This window comes from Euleptes europaea, chromosome 16, assembly GCF_029931775.1.
Source record: "Euleptes europaea isolate rEulEur1 chromosome 16, rEulEur1.hap1, whole genome shotgun sequence".
Lineage (NCBI taxonomy): Eukaryota > Metazoa > Chordata > Lepidosauria > Squamata > Sphaerodactylidae > Euleptes > Euleptes europaea.
This window is the reverse complement of record NC_079327.1, coordinates 16,004,562-16,023,958: the sequence shown is the minus strand read 5'-3', so window position 1 is coordinate 16,023,958 and position 19,397 is coordinate 16,004,562.

Below are 19,397 nucleotides of genomic sequence, written 5' to 3'. Positions count from 1 at the left end.
GAGAGATTCTTTCCCTGTGCCCTACATTTAGGGTTGCCCGGCATTCAGTTATGGTGGGAGGCCTCCTGCCTGGACCTTTGCCCACCGCAGCTCAGCCTGATGTTGGGGGGGGGGATAAAAAACAACAACAGCAACATTGGTTGCATTGCTATATTATTTCTGGGGGAAACCCAGAAGTGATGCATGGTAGCTCAAGGAATCTCTATAAACACTATGGTTTTACCATAGAGTAAGGTTGTGCATAACAAAATACCCAAGCCAAAGATATACACAGAAATCACTGTTTCCAGTCATTGCCATGGTTTTCTGCAATGGCATAGGAATTGCGGTTCTTATAGGGTTGCCAGGTCCCTCTTCACCACCAGTGGGTGGTTTTTAGGGCGGAGCCTAAGGAGGGCAGGGTTTGAAGAGGGGAGGGACTTCAATGCCATAGAGTCTAATTGCCAAAGCGGCCATTTTCTCCAGGGGAACTGATCTCTATTGGCTGGAGATCAGTTGTAGTAGCAGGAGATCTCCAGCTACTACCTGGAGGCAGGCAACCCTATGTGAACCAAAATTGCCCTCCCAAAAGTAATCAGTGTTGTTTTCAAGTTTGGGTGTTTCTAGTTGGGTGTTCATATTTGTTTCTTGATTCTGCTGATTTCTCAAGCAATGGTGTTTCCCCCTACCAATCAGATCCTTGCAAGGGAGGAGCACAGAGTCCTTTCAGCCAATCACTTTTGAAGACACGCTGGAGAGCTCCTCAGCTCTCTTTCCCTCCCTCCTTTGTGGGTAGAGCCCTTTTGTCCTTTGCAACTCCCATGGATGGGAATAAATAAATCTGTGGCACCTTGTTCAGGGGCTTGTAGAATCTGTGTTTGGGGCCCAGTTTGCTTGAAACTGGTGAGGGGGGTGGTCTTTAGAAGACAGGCAGCAGTCGCTCCCTTAAACGTTTGGTGTCGTTTGTTGAAAAATAGCCACTCCAGCCCTCCCAAAATGTCCTCCATAAGAAATAATGGCAGTCCAACAGAAAAGGGATGGGAGGGATCTGCAAAGGAAACCATTTTCCCTTTTTGAAAGGAAGCAAACAGTCCACAACAAGGAAGGATAGCAGTGTTTTCAGTGTAAAGATAAGAATTTTTAACTGTCAGTCATGGTAAAGAGTTGGAAAATGCAAGGAGGGGGGTAATGCCATAGGCAGACAGAGATCTCCTGCTAGGCTGCTGCTTGACCACCATTTTAGGAATCAGTGCAGAGAGCTTAGTTCTTCCTTCTCCAGTTTATTCTTACATAGGGTTGCCAACCTCCAGGTGGTGGCTGGAGATCTCCTGCTAGTGGCTGGAGATCTCCTGCTATTACTACTGATCTCCAGGCGACCGAGATCGGTTTCCCTGGATAAAATGGCCGCTTTGGCAATTGAACTCTATGACATTGAAGTCCCTCCCCTCTCCAAACCCCACCCTTCTCAGGCTCCACCCCAAAATCTCCAGGTATTTTTCAGCCCAGAGCTGGCAATTCTATAGCATTTTGTGAAGGAAGTTAGTCTGAGAGTTAGGCCTAAGGTGATCCAAAGTGCTCTACAACAAAGTGGGGATTTCAACCTGGATCTCCTAGGTCCTAGTCCAATCCTCTAACCACTAAACAACATGGCCTCTCTTTTTAGAGATAAAAGTGAGCAGTGCATCTGATTTAAATTCAGAGGGGAAAACACAACCTGCAAAGCAAACGTTCTGGCTGTCTGCTACTACTCTCCCCAAGTACATTTGCTTGGAATGTAATAATTATGTTGATTCTGGACTTGGATTTAGATTCAGGACTGGGGGAAAAATCACAACTTGAAGTATCAAATATTTTTAGCTCCAATTATCATTCTGGCTTACATTCTGGTTTACGAGGCCAATAAAAACACATTACCGGTGGAAGGCTGTGAATCAACATATCTTTTTTTTCCCAGCCAGAAAATACATTTCCTACCAGAGTTGAATTTGGCTAGTTGGTTCAAATCAATATGTGAACCTCAGATCCCAACTCTGCACCTGTTTACTACCCCACAGCATCATTGGCTGGCAGTTTATCAGCAACCCATACTACTGTTTTCTACTAAAACCCTGCTGGCAATAAAGAGCCCGTGCACCCTCTTTATTATTTCTCAGTCTTCCTCAAACCACTCAAATTCCCCTGTATTCAGCCTTCATGCCTCTCCGTTTTTCCCTGTTCATGCCACCTCACCCCCCAAAGATCCCTTCCTATGTAAGATATTTTTCCTCAAGCAGCCATGGCTGATTCCTCGTGGGGTTTTTCCCCCTCCATTTCAGCAACTCTATTCAGGTGCTCCCCCCACCCAGGACATCTTCCTCCATTCCTGAACAAATCATGACAAGTGGTGGACTCTAATCTGGGGAGCTGGGTTTGATTTCCCACTCCTACACATAAAGCCTGCTGGATGACTTGGGCCCGTCACAGTGACGGTTGCCAGCTCCAGGTTGAGAAATACCTGGAAATTTTGAGGGTGAAGTCTGAGGAGCTGGGTACCCAAAGTTGGGTTTTTAGGCTGGGTTTTATTCCCCTCCTTTTTTTCTTCCACTGAAGCCTGAGGAGGACAGGGTTTGGAGAGGGGAGGGATTCAATGCCACACCACAGAGTCCAATTGCTAAAGCGGCCCTTTTCTTCAGGGGAACTTATCTCTGTTGCCTGGAGATCAGTTATAATAGCAGACGATCTCCAGCCACCACCTGGCAACCCTAGTCACAGTTCTTTCAGAACTCTCTCAGCCCCACCTACCTCACAAGGTGTCTGTTGTGGGGAGGGGAAGGGAAGGCAATTGTAAGCCACTTGGAGACTTCTCAAAAATAGAGAAAAGTGATGTATAAAAACCAACTCTTATTGTTTTTCCCCCCTGCTAAAACCTTCACTGGGAAAAACAACAACACTCTGATCTTCCTTAGCATGACATCGTTGGGATGATCTTTTTCATGTGTCCAGAAGGCCTTGTGTTTGAATCATATGGATGAGAATCCTCTTGATCTCGGGAGTTATCCAGGACATCTAATCTAGTGCCGCTCTGCCCAAGAGTGGGAACAGAGGAATGGAAGGGTAGAGGGAAATGGGGTCAAGCAGTGGTGCTGAAAAGACCAATACAGATTAACTCCCTACTATCAGACTTCTGTTGTACCACAAACACAAAGAAAGAGCTGAAAGGGCATACACATCAATCCAGTGGAAACCCCCTAGTTTGCATGTTTAATCTAGGGTTGCCCACATTCCTGGAGATTTGTGGGGAGGGCCACGTTTAGGGAGGGGGGAGCTCAATGGGGATGTAAGGTCATACAGTCCACCCTCCAAAGCTGTCATTTCCTCCAGGGGAACTAATCTCTGTAGTCCAGTTATCAATTGTAACTCCAGGAGAACCCTAGGTCCCCACCTTCATGTTGGTAACCCTAGTTTATTTGTTGGATAAAACACACACGGGTGCAGCATATTATTAAGGAATTAAGCATTTAGCAGGCATTCTGGGAAACAATTTATGCCTTTTACAGATGGGAAACACTGAAGCTGAGAACCTCATCATTAAAAAAATGATTCTCATTGCTCCCTTTTCATACACAATCCCATCATCAAGTAGCCACCTGATGAGCAAATAAAATGGTAAAAGACATTGATAGGTACCCCCTGGAATTTGGAACATCACCAGGCAGGACAGTTTTCCATCTACTTTCATGAGGGGCCATGAAGTCATAATGTAGGCTGCTGGACGAAGCTCCGAAGTATCAAGTAGTGGTTAGAGTTTTGGTCGAAGATCAGAGAGATGCAGGTTCAAGTCTCCACTTGGGACACGGAGCTTGCTGGGTGACATTGGGTCATTCTTACTCAGCCAACCTACCTCACAGGGTTGGTGTGAGGATAAAATAGAGAATGGTGGGATCATGTATTCAGCCCTGAGCACTTCAGTGGAATGGTGGGATATAAATGTCACAGTATTACCTTAACCCGAATTCTGGATTTTAAAAACAATATTCGGAACAGTTAAAACCCTATAGCTTTCCATCCATTGGTTTCAATGAAGCTTTGTTCTGTGAGGACTGAACGTTGTTTCCTTTTCCCAACTCATCACGTAGTGGTTTTACAGGGCTGATAGTTAATGTATTTGTATATGTGCCACTGTTTTTTCCCCTTCTACAGTTTTATGGCTTCATGAAAAAGGACTGAGTCACTGTGAAAAATCAATAAACCTGTCATAGAAATACTATTCTCTTGGCTTTTTCAGAGCAATGCTAATTAAAAAAAAGAAGCCAAGGGTGGCCAGCTTCCATATTCTCAGTGACAATTTATTGTCTAGGCATGTCCAAGTGCTGGAAGAGCATATTCTCTCTCTCTCTCTCTCTCACACACACACACACACACATACACACACACACACACACTCATGAGCTGGATCCACAATAAATATGGCACCATCTTGCCATCAGGAATTCACAAAGGGAACATGTGCGCTAAGACATAGTCAGAGGCACTATATACAAAACTGGGGAGGGGAGTCTCATTGAAGTGCTCGATATTTCTGTTTCTTAGAACTTCAGATTTTATTAAAGCCATAAATGAAATTTGGCAAACATTTTATCACAGCTTAATTAAAACTGGGTGAGGAATCCCAAGAAACAAAGAAATTGTTGCAGGGATCAGATGTGGTTACTTGCCAATCTCTGCTGAACAGAACATTCTAACATTATATTTTGAGGTTAGGAGAGCGGGAGGAGGAAAAAAACAAACAAACACCGTAGACCCATTGTTAATTCATGCCATCGTATTCCCTATTACTATGTATGGGTGTGAAAGCTGGACATTGAAGAAAGCTGATAGGAAGAAAGTAGACTCCTTTGAAATGTGGTGTTGGAGGAGAGTGTTACGGATACCGTGGACTGCCAAAAAAACAAATCAGTGGGTTATAGATCAAATCAAGCCTGAACTGACCCTAGAAGCTAACATGACTAAACTGAGGCTATCATATTTTGGTCACATTATGTGAAGACAAGAGTCACTGGAAAAGACAGTCATGCTAGGAAAAGTTGATGGCAGCAGGAAAAGAGGGAGACCCAACAAGAGATGGATTGAAGCCACAGCTCTCAATTTGCAAGATCTGAGCGGGGCTATCAAAGATAGGGCATTTTGGAGGAGTTCGATTCATAGGGTCGCCATGAGTCGGAAGCAACTTGATGGCACTTAACACAGAGAGAGAGATCCATTGTCTATGGAAACCCATTATAGTATGGAATTTAATCACCACATGGATTTTTATGACCAATCAGTAAACAATATTTGTGCATTGGTCCTAAACATATTGGCTTTCCCACTGGGGATAGGGTTAAGAAACTCCAGGTGAGGCCTGGAGCTTTCCAGGAATTACAACTAACCTCCAGATTGCAGAGATCAGTTCCCCTGGAGGAAATGGAAGTGTTGGAGGGCAAATCTAAGGCATCATTAGGGTTGCCAGGTCCCTCTTCGCCACCGGCGGGAGATTTTTGGAGGGGAGCCTGAGGAGGGCAGGGTTTGAGAAGGGGAGGGACTTCAATGCCATAGAATCCAACTCCCAAAGCGGCCATTCTCTCCAGGGTAACTGATCTCTATCAGCTGGAGATCACTTGTAATAGCAGGAGATCTCCAACTACTACCTAAAGGTTGGCAACCTTAGGCATCATAGTCCCCCTCCCTCCCCAAACTGTACATTCCCTAGTCTTGGTTCCCACATTTTCAAGAAGTACCCAAGCCAGGGATGACAACCCCAGCAAAAAAAAGGAAGAGGGATCCCTATTGACCCCCCAAAACCCTTATGCTGGGAATCATGGTACCCACATGGACAAAAGCGGCATGTGGGGGAGAGGCTGTAACAAGGAGTACAACTGCGTGAAACTGAGTAAGAGACTGAGGAGAAGGAGGAGGTCGGCGGTGGTGATGGGCTCGCCCCCTTCTTTCCCTCCCACCCCATTAAGGGGGTGTAACAATTCTGTCAGTGGAACTGCAGTCTAAGTGAAAAAATCAACCTGGTAAATTTTTGTTAGTCTTATCAAAGTTGTTCTTGCTTCCCACTGAACACTGGAGATTTCTTGATCTGAAATTCACGTCAGATTTCTTTTTGAGGTAAAAATAGGTGACAACTTGCATCAATGTTATGATTACCAGCGTAATTACCAAATGACTTGTCTATTCACACACAAAGGGTGAGGGTTTTTTCTTCTTCTTCTTCTGTAAGAGTACGGTGAAATAATTTATGTGGCACATTTCATGCAAAAATTTCTTACGCAGATATAAGTTTCCTGTGGGAAAACCTGCACTAGAACGTATGGTAAAGTAGCCTCAAGTCAGACAGTTCTCATTTTTACTGGCGCAATACCGCAATAAATGTTTCTGACTTCTGACTTCCGACAGTTCTCCTCTACTGTTATATCCGAGATCTACCAGTGACTAAACGCAATACGTCTTCGTCTTCCTAAATTTGAGTGCCTATCTGCCAAAGCAGGTGGGCGAATAAACAAACAAAAAGGTCACAAATTATTAAATATATATATTTTAAAATTCAGTCCCCGGGTTCGGATGATACATAAAAGCCCCTAATTTGAGGAGCAGAAAGAATACATTTAACTACTGAGAGTGTGATTCCTTTATCACTACCCGCCAAGAGAAATAAATGGTGAAAATCATGCGAGCAGCGGGAAACTTGGCAACAAGAAGTGTTATAAAGCAAGCCCTTTGAGTGGAATATAAGCCACAACTAGAGGGGGAAAAAACTGAGCTGATGACTCAATGTCTGCTCTTCTGCATGGACAGAATCTCTGGGCTAGAGGGACTCAACACAACAGCCCACAGTTTGCATTTACCTGTGTAATATATTGCAAAAGTGTTTTTTTTTTTTTAAAGGCAGGTGCCATGGGAAAATGTGACATGATGTGAAATACATAAACCATTCCATGCACATTTTGCATATGGCTTTATTGGCTGCCTGACAGGAAAGAATCACACTATGCGAATCCAGAAATGGATTTGAATTGGGATGATATCACAGTGTGAAAGCATTCAGAGTCTGCAGCCAATCACAGCTCTCCTTAGCTCGATAAAACCCCAGTCAGTACGCTTGTATCTCAAAGAGGGCACAAAGCACAGGGAGGGTTGCCAACTCCAGCTTGGAAAATTCCTTGACGTTTGGGAGTGGTGCCGAGGGAGGATGAAGTTTAGGGAGGGAAAGGAGCTCAGCAGAGATTCTATTTGAGAGAGTCTGCCCTCTTAAAGTGGGGTTTCCTCCAGGGGAACTGATCTCTGTAGCCTGGAGATCAGTGGTCATTGCAGAACTCCAGGGTCCACCTGGCAGTTGGCGACTTTAAGCACAGGGTATGTCTGTGGCTGTGGGCATGCATGTTTAGAACACGCATGGGAGACTTTGGTCATTGGAACTCTACAGAAAAGACATATTGAACAAAACAGAAGTTCAAGCAGCCAAGGAGGCGAACAATCATTGTTAAAGCATATTGCTAAACACTGCTCTGCTCAAAGTCAGACCCTTAAAGCCAGCGTGGTGTTAGTGGTTAAGAGCAGTGGTTTGGAGTGGTGGACCCTGATCTGGAGAACCGGGTTTGATTCCCACTCCTCTACATGAGCGGTGGACACTAATCTGGTGAACTGGATTTGTTTCCCCACTCCTACACACAAAGCCAGCTGGGTCACCTTGGGCTAGTCACAGCTCTCATAGACCATTCTCAGCCCCACCTACCTCACAGGGTGTCTGTTGTGGGGAAGGGAAGTGATTTGAGTCTTCCTTAAGTGTTTGAGTCTTCCTTAAGTGGAAGAGAGTCGGCATATAAAAACCATATTTTCTTCTTCTTCAAGTTACTCTACCTCAGGATTAGGGTTGCAAACCTCCAGGTGGTGGCTGGAGATCTCCCATTATTACAACTGATCTCAAGGCAACAGAGATCAGTTCACCTGGAAAAAATGGCCAGTTTGGAAGGTGGACTCTGTGGCATTATACCCCATTGAAGCCCCTTCCCTTCCTAAGCCCCACCCTCCTCAGGCTCCACCCCCAAAATCTGCAGGTAGTTTCCAACCCAGAGTTGGCAACCCTACTCAAGATGCAAATATGGCCCAGGAGCCTCCTGAAACCAGGAAGGTAAGGACAATACAGTGTCACTTTCAGTGCTGTTGGTATGTTCTTATCTCCCAAGAGATGAATCTTTTTTAGCATTTCTTTTCATTGCAGAGAGAGCACAGGTTATTCCATTAGCTGTGTCAGTAGGGTTGCCAACCTCCAGATACTAGGAAAAAACAGTACCAAAGACCAATGATAACTACAAAGAGCAAAATATTTGCAAAAAGTGCTGCACAAGTGAAAGTGCAAACATACAAAACACCTACAAGACGAATATGCAAACAAGAATACAAAACAAAAATGACATCAAACCTGGAGAATTCACAAAGCCAAATTGGCAATCAATGCAAAAGTCCATAATAGAAGCAAATGCAAGTGGACGAATCCATTAGAAGACGCAGCAGCGTTCTGTCATGATTAAAGTTTAATATCTGATATGTCCTCTACCAGAAGACTCACGTCATCATCCCTGGACTCTTTAATTATGACAGAACTCAGCTGCGTCTTTTTTCCTTATACAACCTATATCTACAGTACCCAGCCTTTTTGCAGTTTGAACCTCCAGGTACTAGCTGGAGATCTCCTGCTATTACAATTGATATCCAGTCAATGGAGATAAGCTCATCTGGAGCTTTGGCCATTGGACTCTATGGCATTGAAGTCCCTCCCCTCCCCAAACACTGTTCTCCTCAGGCTCCACCCCAAAAACCTCCTGCCAGTGGCTAAGTGGGACCTGGCAACTCTATATGTCAGGCTGAACTGCTGTCAGCAATGTGCTGGTTTCCAGGGCTTGGTGGGAATTGCCCACACTGGACCTTTCCAACTCTGTGGTTTCTGTATTATCCAGACAATATGGCTACAGATATGAGGAATCAAAGCAGTGGAGATCTAGTCAATTCAATGACCAAGTGAACAGCATATATAGAAAAATTAATGTTTCCTTGTGGTCAGATAAGCCCACATAATTTCCACAATGCTTGTCAAGGGAAGTCAGACCAAGTAAAACAAAGAGATATTGTTAAGGGAATTGAATTACCCCCCCCCCCACACACACACACCTTTGTGAAGTCATATCCATGGAGTCTCAGCTTGAATGAGCAAACTAGAAACAGACACTCCCTCCCAAATACTTCTTGTCATGTCAAGAAAAAATCCCACCAGAGTCAGGGAAGTATTCCTCCCACCCCAGAGGAAATTCTGAGATACTCAGGATCCTTCATTCTGCTTTGATATGACATCTTTCTTAATTGCTGTTGGCACTTCTTTTCCCTCATAAAGTAAATGGAAGTGGAGTCCATTATGTAGCTTAAGTAAGTCAATCAAAATGTTAAGTGAATCAGAGACCTGAAAGACACAGGTTTCATTTCAAATGATTTTCTGGAAACAACATGACACGATTGCTGAAAGCAACTCTGCCTGTTCTCCCTTTACAGCCTGCTTTTACTTTAAGGAACTAGCACATGTAAAAGTTTTTTATTCATATTAGCATACAAAAATTATACAAACGAGGGACCATCAAGGACTTGTGGGGTGCATCTCACTTCCTCTTTCCCTTCTCTACAAAGCCCCCATCCTCATCTTTCCTTGCTTCCTTTTATCCTTCCTTCCCACCAACCTACCATATATTTATTATTTATTTGCTTCATTTATATCCTGTCTTTCTCCAGCTTCCATGGCACAGGGACTCAAACCTTCCAGCTCCTAGTCAGGAACTCTAACCACCACACCACAGTGGATTCCCTGGGTTGGCTGCTGTTGAACAGTGGCAAGCAGCCAGGCCTAGAAGAGTCATGCTAGTTGGGTGGTAGTGAGTTGCCCATAGGTTACTCCTAGGTCCTAAGTCCTCCCTCAAAGGCTGAAAAAGCCCTGGGAAGGAATTTGCTCCCTCCCCCTGCCTTTAGCTGCAAAAACCAAAGCTGCTGTGATTGCCTAGCAATGACCACTGAGTTTCTTAAAGCTACATCAACTGCTTCTATTATTTTGGGTGGGTTAACAAAATGTACTTTTCCAGATTTTAGCTTGTTCTGCAAATCTGGGCCTTTTTCTAGTTCCCAGAAAGACCTGTCTTGTCTGTTCATGGCTCCAGTCTCTAGCTTTAAGTATCCACAGATTTGGCTACACTGAGAATTATTATATTATATTATATTATATTATATTATATTATATTATATTATATTATATTATATTATATTATATTAATTCAGGTCTAGGTCAGCTCATTCCTAAGCCCTGGAAATGGATGCATAGCTGATCCAGTCTCTTAAGCTTTCTCTGCAGAGAAAAGAAATGTCAAAAATGTCTCACCTCCAAGGAGGTGACAGCATATCAACTGCTCTAAAATTGATAGTGACACACCCAGTACAATGCTTTATCCCCAGGTGGGAAATGGGTTGATGTGAATAAAGTATAGAAGGGCAATGCCAGAATGGCATGCTTTGGTATATTATGAAGGAGCCAGATGTATACCAGGACGTGGAGAGTTCCAGAGGAAGGAGCAGCAGGGAGGAAAGGGTGCCACTAGGGAATAGAAAGTGTAGGGAGAGAAGGATCCCAGAGTAACAAAGAGAGAAAGAAGAAGCAACAAGAGAGGAATCAACGGATGAGTGAAAAAGGCATCTGCAAGCCAGGTGTTTCAACAGAATGTGAGAAGGGAGAGCAAATGTAGAGAACCGGAAAAAAAGCTTGCTTATTGCAAGCAATAAATGAATATGTTGTTTATAAAACATGGGAGTGCCCCTTGGGGCATGTAAGAGTAAGGTGCGTAAAGCAGAGATGTTGCAAAAGGAGAACTCCTGAGGTGTCTGCCTTTGTTAGTTCAATTTTACCAGCTGATCTTGTGAATTCATTTTATAGATAAGACCTGGTCTTTATCACCACCACCATCCTCCTCCTCCTCATCATCATGTTGTGATCAGTTCTTTTGATTGTAAGCCACATCAGACCCATTGGAAAGGTGGGCTCTAAATCAACCAGCCACGTTTTGTATTAGCTGGAGCTTCTGAGTTGTCTTCAACGGCAACCCCATATATAACATGTTGTGGCAGTCTAGCATAAAGGTTACAGAGGCATGGATCAGCATGACAAGATCAGCCCTCTCAATGAAGATCTGATGAAGATGGGGAAAAGTCAAGTTGTAGCCACCCCTGCCACCTCTTTTTTCCCAATAGCAAACAGAACCTCAGAACTGTTGACATGATCTACTAAAACTGACTTGATACCATCAAATAATGGCCAGTAGGGCTGTCGATTCGGTTCATCCTGAACAGAAAAACAGCTGAATTTCCCCCAATTTGGCGGTTTTCAGTTCAGATGGAACCGAATAATTAAAAAAAAAAGGCGGAAAAACGACGAGCCGAATTTGGCGAGTTCAGGGGGGGGGGGAATAAATTCAGCAAATTCAGGGGCTCAGAATCAGCAGCATAACCATCAGTTAGTAAGCAGTATTCTCCCGCGGCCAATGGTGGCCAAGCTGGGTCTTCTCCTGGCCAATCAGAGCAGGGATTCTCACTTTTGAAATGGCCAGGAGAAGAGTCTAAAAATTCCCGTCCCTCCTCTCCCGTCCTGACTGTATTCATTGCCTTCCAATTTGGTGATGGTGCTGCTGAGAGATCCAATTCCTGACTGGGCCGAGCTGCTGGTGCTTACCGGAATAGGATTGGATTTACTTCTCCTCTGTGCTCCTGATGGAAGACATCCACACAGTTTGATTTTGGGTTTTTTTCTCTATACCTTTTCTCCTGTGTGTGTGGGGGGGAGCAGTTTCTGTGGGTGGGGTGGGGGGAAGCCAAAGGGGCTTTTGCCCATTCTGCCGAGGGGTGTGTGCCCGCTCACCTCTGTGGGAGTGTGTGTTCTGCTTTTAAAGTTTTAAAGTTCAAAGTTGAGTCTGTGCGGCGGCTAGCGAGTCTCTCTCCGCTCGGCACCTAGGCCGTGCCTCCTCCTCCTTGGATTTTTTCCCATTTGGGGTTGAGCCGAGCTGTACTGGTTTGAGGGGGGGGGGCTTCACCCATTCTGCACAGGGTTTGTGCCCGCTTGCCTCTGCAGGAGTGTGTGTTCTGCTTTTAAAGTTTCAAGTTGAGTTTGTGTGGCGGCTAGCGAGTCTCTCTCCACTTGGCACCCGTGCCTCCCCCTCCTTGGTTTTTTCCTGTTTGGGGTTGAGCCGAGCCGTACTGGTTTGAGGGGGGCTTTCGCCCGTTCTGCCTGGGTGTGTGTGTGCCCACTCGCCTCTGCGGGAGTGTGTGCTGTGCTCTGCTTTTGTTTTTTGCCCCTAGCCTGGGGTTGAGTGTGATGGTGTGGCTTGCGTGAGTCTCTTCCCGGTGCACCTCGGCACCTGCGCCTCCTCCTCCTTGGTTTTTTTCCCGTTTGGGGCCGAGCCGTACTGGTTTGAGAGGAAGGGACCTTTATGGCTTTATTCCAATGAGGGAATGGAATAAAGATGCACATTAAGGATGGGGGGGCCCCTTCCGGGCCCCATAATTTTGGACCCAGTGACCCAATCTTCACAAAACTTGGGGGTTCTTGCAAGAAGGGTCCCTTCAAGCTACGCTGAAATTTTGGAACCTCTACCTCCAAAAATGCCCCACCACGGAGCTGCAGAAAGCTGTGACTGTGTTTTATGGCTTTATTCCAATGAGTGAATGGAATAAAGATGCACATTAAGGATGGGGGGACCCCTTCCAGGCCCCATAACTCCGGACCCCCTGACCCAATCGTTACTAAACTTGGGGGTTCTTGCAAGAAGGGTCCCCTCAAGCTACAGTGAAAGTTTGGGACCTCTACCTCCAAAAAGCCCCCCACCGGAGCCACAGAAAGCCGCAAATGTGTTTGTAATGGCTTTATTGCAATGGGCAGATGGGGGGCCACTTCTTGGCCCTATAACTCGGTACCCCCTGCCCCAATTGTCACAAAATGTGGGGGTTCTTGCAAGAAGGGTCCCCTCAAGCTACGCTGAAAGTTTGGACCTCTACCTCCAAACATTCCTCCCCCCCCGGAGCCGCGGAAAAGCGCGAATGTGTTTTTAATGGCTTTAAATGGCCAGCAAATTTTCCTGAACTCTGAATCTCGCGCCGAATTCCACAGATCTGAATCGGGGGAGTTCAGACTTCAGCATTTCCCAAATCAAAACAGGCTGAATTTTGCCGAATCTGAATTTTACCCAAAAAAAATTCTAACAGCCCTAATGGCCAGTCACTCCCATCCAGAACATTAAGCACCCCTAGAAGCACCACTTCTGCCTTAGAGTTCTCATCTGGTCTAACTCCCCTAATCTTTGCAGATAATTTTTTCCTCAAGATGGATTAAATCAATTGAGGATAAATTGCAAAATTTAGGTTTATCAAGCACAACTCTACTAACTCTTGGCTATCTAGGAGCAAAAACTATAGCTAAACAGAGGCTTTGGGACACTGCCCTTCAAGCTGACAGATCAAGGGCTCACTTGGTTCCAGTAGTAGAAAACCGTATTAATTTTTTGGCTCCCGCAAATTATCTCTGTGCCTTAGATTACCCTAAATATCAGAGAGCATTTACTTTGGCCCGCTTTAATGCCCTCCTATCTGCTCTTCTTGAAGGGAGATATGCCCGTCTCCCTTATGAACTCTGCCTCTGTCCATGTCAATCTGGAATGGTGGAAACAGTTGAACGTGTTCTTTTACACTGCCCATTTTATCATACATAAAATGTTCATTGATCCAATTTTGTCTAGCTTCCCAGATAGAGATGGAGATAGAGTTAGCCACACTACTTTGTTATTAGATGATTCTGTTAAAGATATTACCTATCAGGTTGCGAGATTCTGTGCCAGGGCATGTGTAATAAGGCAGAAGAAGGTTTCATAATGTCTTTTATGTTAAACAGCCCATTTTACCAAGAGTTGTTGTAACTAAATTTTTGTTTTACTTGATCAAATACTAGACATTTTTAATTATTTATGATATTTCTTTTTGTGTAAGCTGGTCTTTGACCATAATAAATAAATGTTGATGATGACTTCTTCTGTCTTGTCTGAATTCAGTTTTCACTTATTCCTGTTCTTCCACTTACCTGGGAGCAAGATCCATTCAACAGATTGGGACACAATGTGATGCAAGTGAGCGAAGGCTTATGCTTTAAACCTCTGCATGGCTTGCTACTTCTGATGAGTTCAGGGACTGTGGTAATAATGCTGATGTAGCAAAGGCACTGCTTTACTCATAAGTAATGCTGCCACAGGCACAGAAAATAAAGGAAAAGAAAGGAAAGGAAAGGAAAAAGAAAACCCGAGGACAGGAGTAAGGGAAGAAAAGAGAGAAGAAGCTTAACTCAGTACAAAGAATAAGATAATGTTGGCCAAAGTTGATCTTGGCCATCCCTACCCATTAAGATGTAGCCCATCCTGGTGATTCCATTTTCATACATAATCCCTTTACTGGGTGGGCTTCTGACTAGCAAGTAAAATGGCAAGGGACATTCCGACATGTTGCCTGTGATATGGATCATCATCATGCAGAAAAGCTTTTCAGCTGCTTCCATAAAGACCATAAGGTAAACATATTTAAAGTTGCCACTGTTAATATAATTTCTCTTCATTTCCCTTTACCCATTTTCTCCCTGAAATCCAACAATCCCTTTCTGCTTGGAGTTTGTTTCTAATCAATCGCATTTTGTTCAAAAAGGGATTTGAAAAAAAAGAAGAGGGGCAGGAATGCAGGTCCTGCACAATTTCAGAATGTCATTCTGTAGATGCTCAGAGGCAGGAAATGTCTTCCCAAACATTCCTATCCAACTGCTAGAGCACCACCCTGTGCTGTGTAACATAAAATAGCATCAAGGGCTGAAGTTCCAAAACACTGCATTGATTTCTCTTCAAAGACAAACAAAAGAAAAATTTCTTCTTTTAAGAGAGCAAAAAGAATAAGAGGAATCAATGGCTAAATCTAAAAAAACCTGAATTTTGGAACAAGAAATTCACCTCTCTACAACAACGCTATTAAAGGGGCCTATTAGAGGAAGCTTGAAAGTGTGGTATAGTGGTCAGGGTTCTGATTTGAGAGTGGGGAAATGCATGTTCAAGTCTTCAGTTCATGGGGTGACCTTAGATTAGTTGTACTATCTACCACACAGGGCTGTTACAAAGAAAACAAAGGAAAAGACAACAATGTAATAAATGTAATAAATAAGCAGAGAACGGATGTTTGCATGAATCCTGATATCATGGACACAACAGTTAGATGGAAATGTTACACATGGCGGTTTCCAAAAGGACAATTTAAGGGATTTGCTAAAAAAGAATGAAAAATTCTAGACTCCTGCCTTGCCTCTGTTAACTCATTTTCCTACAGCTTTTGCACGACAAACATCACACAACTTTTTATTGCTTTGGAATAAATATGATGTATTTATCATCCACATATATCTTGTAGAACCAGTCCAGAATCCATATTTCTGTCTAGACCATCTCATAATTTCCATCTGTTAAAAATATATATATATATATATATCCAAGTCTTGGTAGCATGTCTCCCAAACTTCTAGGCAACCACAGATAAAGAGAATTAATGGTAAATAACAGACAATGACCTTTCCTGAAAATTGTCTGCAATTTCGGTTCGCTGTTCTTATTGTTCGTTCACATCTAATATGTTCTTTCACTTTTCAAAAGCACTGATGTAAAAGTAACTTAGACCAAATCACTGTACAGATGATACAAGCATTTAGGATCTAATTGCCTGCACTTCTCCTTCATGGTTATCATAAAGAGTGTTTAAAGCAAGAAGATCATAATGAGAAGCATAATAATAAATACTACTTAGCCTGAATGCAGCACTTGAGGGTGTTCAAAGCACAATCCTGTAAAACAGGTCTGTATAACTCACTCGATGTTGCTGATGAGGGATATGCATTTGGATATGCATTGATCAAAGCCCAAACCAAAAATGCCTGATTTGTTAATACAGTTATTGGAACTCATTTTGAACAGACACAGGAATTGGTAATGTTTAGGAATCTTTTATCATGCAAAGCAGCAAATACGTAACTTACACAAATATTTTGCAGTCAGCAGAATTACATAAAGATCTTGCCACCCAAGAAGAATGCTCTGTTTTCCCAAGAGTTTTGCTAATATGCCAATCCCATTGCTATCTCTCTGAACATGCATGGCACATTTTGCTTGCAGATGCTTGTTCATGCTCTGGCAATAGTACAGAGGTGAGGGCAGTACTAATAGTCTTGTTCCCAATCCCCAACTGCAAACATTGCTTTTAATGCGCAGATGTTGTCTGAAGAGAACTAGAGACAGATAGACTCGGATATGTTTTCCTGTCTGTCTGAAATGTGGCTGGAAGGATCTCTTAGGCAAGGAATGCAATGCCACAGAATTTCAACCCAACCAGAAAAAGGCAAAGGTCCCCTGCGCAAGCACTGGGTCATTCCTGCCCCTGGGGTGATGTCACATCCCAACGTTTACCCAACCAGAAGGGGGAGGTAATGTTTTTGCCCCACTGAAATTAATAGAAATGAAAAATGCATGCAACAGAGAATACCATCACATATGATAGAATGTACTTGCATAAAACCAATGCTACAAGATACATCACACATTCCTCTTCACTAGTTGAAGTCATGCTGGAGCCCAGGACTTTTTGGCTCACAGGCTACGACTTTCAGAACCACATCACACTTATGCCCCAATTCAACTGTGGCTTAAGCATCAGCTACATTTTTTCCCCATCCATTGGAAGATGAAGCACTGGAGAATTAACTCAGTCTCTCTCTCCCTCGCCCTCTGTTCTCTATAACTGACATATTGTTTTGTTACCAGTGCTATGTAAATGCAGCCCCAGCAGCTACATCTGGTAAGAAATCAATACCCACTTGACTAGCTGTTTCCTCATCCTGCTAGGGACAGGTATAATTCAATTTGTGTATATCTTCTGGACGGATTAGGGTGGTTATTGTTTTTAGGTAGATATCTGATCCAGTACTGTCAGCTTGTAAACTTGGATATCCTGCAGGTACATGCAAGAGGGATCTGATTGAAAACCCACCTGGCAGCTAACCCAGAACTGGTTGTTGTGGAAAATGACCCTTAGGCTGAAGACAATTCATTCACTCTTTCAGGGACTTAAAGGTGAGCCATAACATGCATACTCACCCCACTGTGTTCTCAAGACAAACAGGCATTGCAGGTTTCTGCAGTACTTCAAAAACCTTTAGAAACTGTTTAACCAGAGATGACAGTGGGACAAAAGAATTTAGAATATGTACCATGAACAACAACTCCCTTAATGTATTGGCATTTTCTCTCTAGCCTTATTGAGGACGCTACACCAGCTTTACTAGATACAGGCCCATGTTGGTAAATATATGAGCAATAAATCATCATGGCTTGTTAACAGTTCTGATAGTTTTCTTGTTTGGGGCCAGATCTCAAAACTTATCTATTTAAACAGAGAAAGAACAACTGCACAGATTAAAGAAAAAACAAACAAAAAATGAACAAGAACAAAACTATATTCCTTTTGGATGGCAAGGGAAATAACAATAGGGAAAATACTGTGAATTTTCCTTTTGCTTTAAAAAAAAAACCCTGCCATTAACACATATTTTAGAATTCATGCTGCAACACTCTGTCTTAAGTTTCTTAAAGCTCCAGAGAGGAAAAGGGAAGAAGAAACCAAGAGAAATGTATTTTTTTCTTTTATTGCTGTAAGAATTTTGATGAATATTTCACATAAAGCTGAATTGCACGATACGATATATCATCATTACAGCAGTCTCCATGGGAATCAGCCTCACCCTGTCGCCTAATCCAGCAAACAGAAAGAAAAACCCTCCTTAAAAATTAGAAAGTATAAATCTGCAAATGAGGAATAGTAAAAATGTGAGAAGCGACTCCATAATTGAGATCTGCCTCTCAGCAATCCTCTGTCTTAGTCTTAAAATTGGGCTGTGGCAATATCCTTCTGGAGATGGCATGAAATGCTACCCAGCTGGTGTAGCCCAATGTCAGACTGGGAAGTTCCCAGCAGGGGTGCGTAATCACTGTTTGAATTGCAAGCAGCCACACTTCAGACTTTTTATTCCTTGGCTCCATCCTCAACCAAAAGGGAGACTGCAGCCAAGAAATCAGAAGGAGACTGGGAAGGGCAGCCAGGAAGGAGCTAGAAAAGATTTTTAAGTGTAAGAATGTGTTACTGGCAACCAAGATCAAGTTAATTCATGCCATTGTATTCCCTATTACTATGTATGGGTGTGAAAGTTGGACAATGAAGAAAGCTGGTAGGAAGAAAGTAGATTCCTTTGAAATGTGGTGTTGGAGAGTGTTACGGATACCGTGGACTCCCTCCACTCGCAAAAAATCAAATCAGTGGGTTATAGATCAAATCAAGCCTGAACCAACCCTAGAAGCTAAAATGACTAAACTGAGGCTGTCATACTTTGGTCACATTATGAGAAGACAATCACTGGAAAAGACCGCCATGCTAGGAAACACTGAGGGCAGCAGGAAAAGAGGAAGACCCAACAAGAGATGGATTGACTCTATAAAGGAAGCCACAGCCCTCAATTTGCAAGATCTGAGCAAGGCTGTTAAGGATAGGACATTTTGGAAGACACTGATTCATAGGGTCGCCATGAGTCAAAAATGACTTGACGACACTTAACACACACACACACAAGTGGAGAAACCTGATGGCTGTTCTGTTCATAGGAAAGAGGTAATTGTTAAATTACTGTGCGGTAATCTGATTTTAATTTCGATAAGTTTTTATATCATATTTTATCTAAAATGCTGTATGATTGCTACATATAGTGTATATTTATTGGTCTTTGACCGCAAATAAAATTCATTCATTCATTCATTCATTCATTCATGTGTTTACATGTTTAATTGGTTTACTGTGCATTTCTGAGTGGAATGCCTGCGCAACAGGATTTTTGCAGCACCAAAAGTCCATGAAACCCTCGTAGAGTTGCACGGGAGATACCTAAAAGGTGACATCTCGGCCAAAAAAAGGGGGCATTCCCAAGCAGTAACCCCCAGGCCGGTGCCTTGATGCCCCGGGAATGCCTCCCGGGATGCCGGGACGCTCCGGGAACACCTCCCAGGATGCCACTGCACCCTTTGCGGGCATCTGGGCCCAGCGCTGCTGTGGTAGCGGCCAGCAACCGACATCCGGGTCTGCATGCCGGCTCTGGGGCCACAAACGCCGGCACACGCTGCCCGGATGCCAGCGCTGTGGGCCCTTGCGCTGGTGCAGGCCTTCACCGGCCTCCAAAGGCCTTTTGTCCTGGCTGCCGGCGCGGCTCA